This window comes from Cupressus sempervirens, chromosome 1 (genome assembly GCF_028749045.1).
Source record: "Cupressus sempervirens isolate cs-2001-9-10 chromosome 1, ASM2874904v1, whole genome shotgun sequence".
Lineage (NCBI taxonomy): Eukaryota > Viridiplantae > Streptophyta > Pinopsida > Cupressales > Cupressaceae > Cupressus > Cupressus sempervirens.
In genome coordinates this window covers 677,122,705-677,126,370 of record NC_143118.1, presented here as the reverse complement: position 1 = coordinate 677,126,370, position 3,666 = coordinate 677,122,705, and the positions used below count along the sequence as shown (strand labels likewise).

Genomic DNA, 3,666 nt, shown 5'->3' with positions numbered 1-3,666 from the left:
CCTAAAATATTTTTAGGAGATGCCAAAAAGAAATGTGGTTTCATAGAACACAATGATCATAGGTTATTCCCAAAATGATGATGCTAAAGAGGCTTTAAAGCCTTTTAGATGAATACAATCTGCAGGCATAAAACGTAACTCACAAATATTAGTTGGAATTCTTTTAGCAAGTGCCAACTTAGCATCTCTATGCCAAAGGACGGAGATACATGAAGGCATAATTAGGAGTGGATACATACTTGATGATTTCATGGGGAGCACCCTCATAGATATGTACTCAAAATGTAGGAGCATAGAGAATACATGGTATATTTTTTACAAAATGCCTCAGCAAAATGTTGTATCATGGGATGAAGTGATTGTAGGATATTCCATACATGGATGTGGCAATGAAACCATCAAGCTCTTTAAAGATTAGTAAAAATAGATTTCTCAAAAAATTAAACAATTGCCCTTCTGCAACTTGACTTCTAAATAATAAAAACTTCTGCAAATGCAATATTCAATGTTAAAGACAAGTTTGAGCAATCTGATTTACCTTTGCTTCTAGGTAGGCCATGTTTCTTTCAAAGAAATCTTGATCTTCAATCTATACGGTTTACAAAATGACTGCTCTGCTTATCATCATATTCAGATTTCTTTATGGGTTTTAAAAAACTTTAAATAGAATGGTTTATATTTTCTTGGATGCAACATAGTCAATACATAACACTTCAAGGCATCAACATGTTGTTCTAATTTCACATTCTTACAAAACTATCCAAGTGAAAATCCTTGAATTGAACCAATGCATATCCTTAGCATAGTTAGAGAATATTTTAACTTATGATTAACTTCAAATTTTGTGTTCAAATGAATTGAACCAATGCATATTGTTAGCATAGTTAGAGAAGTTTTGAGCAGTTACAACCCCTTCTAAGAAACTTCTACAGTAATCTGAAATGTAACACTTCAATTAGTAATACAAGTCTATCCTCTACAAATCTGAAGTAACATTATCATGCCTCTTGCAAACTGAGACCGAATAGAGATAACAACAATGATGATGTTCCTCTGTATTATTACTATAAGTCCAAAACACGTGTGTTGTGAATTCAAAATAGATTTTTTTTCTTTTGTAAAAATAGATTTCTAAAACAATAATAAACAATTGCCTTTCTGCACTTGACTTCAAAATAATAAAAACTTTTGCAAACACAATGTTCAAAGTTAAAGACAAGTTTGAGCAATTTGATTTACCTTTGTTTCCAAGTAGGTCATGTTTCTTTCAATGAAATCTTGATCTTCAATCTATATGATTTACAAAATCACTACTCTACTTATCATATTCAGATTTCTTTATGGGCTTCAAACAACTTTATGCAGCATGGTTTATATTTTCTTGGAAGGAACACAGTCAATAGAGAACACTTATGGCATCAACATGTTCTAATTTCACATTCTTACAAAACTATTTAAGTGAAAGTCCTTGAATAGAACTCTTCAAATGAATTGAAACAATGCATATTGTTAGCATAGTCAAAGAAGTGTGAAGTAGTTACAACCGCTTCTAAGAAACTGCCAACACCGTGGCTTGTTTCTAAGTAGTTTATCTTTGCTTTAAAATGTACTGCACATTCTGCTAAACCAATTCTTCTTCCAACTATGTGCCTTTGATAGTTCCTCCAAAAACTTAGACTTGAGATGAGGAGCTAGGAACAAAATATTTTCAAGATATTTTATTATGTGCCACATTTGAAATGTGTCTAACCATTTGTTATAAAAATCATACATCATAATACTTTTAAGGAAGCTTTAGATAGGAGCATCTCCTGACTCATTGATTTGGCAACTCAGTTTAAAGCATTCATAATATGTTGTCCTACTTGTAATTTCAATAGCACAGAGTACCATTCAACTCAATCAATACTATGAATTCCATGCCAAGTATTCCTTCCATTATTATTGAATGTATATAACATTCTCTTGGTCAATATGATTAAAAATTTCCCAACTTTGACATATCAAAAAAACATGAAACTACATTCTGCATCCATATGTTTTAATTAGAATTATATATAGTCAGAATCATAGGTGTCAGGTGCAAATTCTTTATTTATGTTTTTCTTTGTAAACTTCAAAGCTTTAGATAAGCAAGAGTCATGTAAATCTAGACTATGTCACCTTTGTTCGCATACTATCTACATGCTTCCATGCAGCACTAGTGAAGAAGGGTTGGAAAAAGTTTGACCTCATGACTCAATAGTATAATATTAAACCTACATTTGAACACTATAGTTGCATGGTTTCCCTTCTTGACAAGGTTGGAAAACTAGATGAATCATAAAATCTTATTGATAGAATGCACATAAAACATGGTTCAACCATTTCACTATCCTTTCTAGGTGCCTGTAAAGTTCATGGCAACATTTTATTGGAAAATAGATTGAAGAAATCCTTATTTCATTAAACCCAAAAGATGTTTAAATCACCCATAGATTCTAGAAAATAAAATTATAAAAATGGTGTTTTCCATGGAGGTTTTGCGGATTCAAAGGCCTCGTACCCTAAACAACATTACTATTGGTCATTTCTTATCTTTATTACAATTAAACATCAAGGAAACAAGTATCTTAAGACCAATCAAGTATTGTAATCTATTGTCATATCATCATAGATTCCCTTAGCTTCCCTTGATAGATATGATAAATAGGGCTAGTTGATATGATAGATTCAAATAATGCATTCAAGTCACAAGTCTGCTTCATAACCAACTTAGTGCCATGTTGTTATCTTTCTATATTATGTATGACTTATGGATTATAGATTTGATAATCATTTAGCCTGATCACTTGTAGGACCACCAATCACATAGCTTTATGGTTCACTTGGCCAGCTAAGATTGTGCTCTAACCAATCACAAGTTCAGACTAACCACCATATTTCTTGAGGTGATAGGACACTCCATCTTCACCTCCTTCAAGAGATAGAGGTAGAGGATCATTTTATTTTCAATTTTACCCCTCCTATAAGATCCACATATTATGGTTATAACACTATCTAAAAAAAGATTTAGGACATTCCCTATTCACTATATTTGTAAGCAGAAATTAAAGGAGATTATCTCTTTATCTTTGGAGATTTGTAATTTTTGAATCAGATCCTTTTAGAGGTGCTTGACCCATTAACCTTGTAAGTTGTCACTCTAAAACTAAAACCTCTACATGGAACTCCAAGAGTTGTCACAATGATTACTTCTTTCACTCCATGATAGCCATTGGAGATAATAAGAAATAGTTGAGTTTAAACATTCACACTCATATGGAAAGATATCAATCCTCTTTATAAATTTCTATGAGAGCACCTCTTTCTACATAATCTTATTTCAACTAGAGTGTATTTACTAAATGTTGGTGTTAATACTTCCCCTTGTTTGTGTCCTAGATTGAGGTACGCAATTTTTCATTCTTGGTGTTCTTATCTTCAAGAATTTATTTTAATGGTCCACCTAAAACTAGATATTTCATTATAAGAATTATCAGATACTATATTGGTCCTTTTGCTGTGACAGATTATAATGATGACATTTTCCCTTCTACCCAAGCCTTACACAGATGTGAGTTGACTGATCTCATTTTACCTACATAGCTATTTGTCAAGAAAATAATTTAAATAATGTTTCTTTAA

The 3,666-nt window shown here is 31.8% G+C and overlaps 1 pseudogene; it reads left to right on the top strand.

Annotated features, from left to right (window-relative positions):
• The window catches only part of LOC149579698 (pentatricopeptide repeat-containing protein At2g13600-like), a 3,363-nt pseudogene extending 897 nt beyond the window's left edge, over positions 1-2,466 (top strand).
• Positions 2,467-3,666: the final 1,200 nt, after the last annotated feature.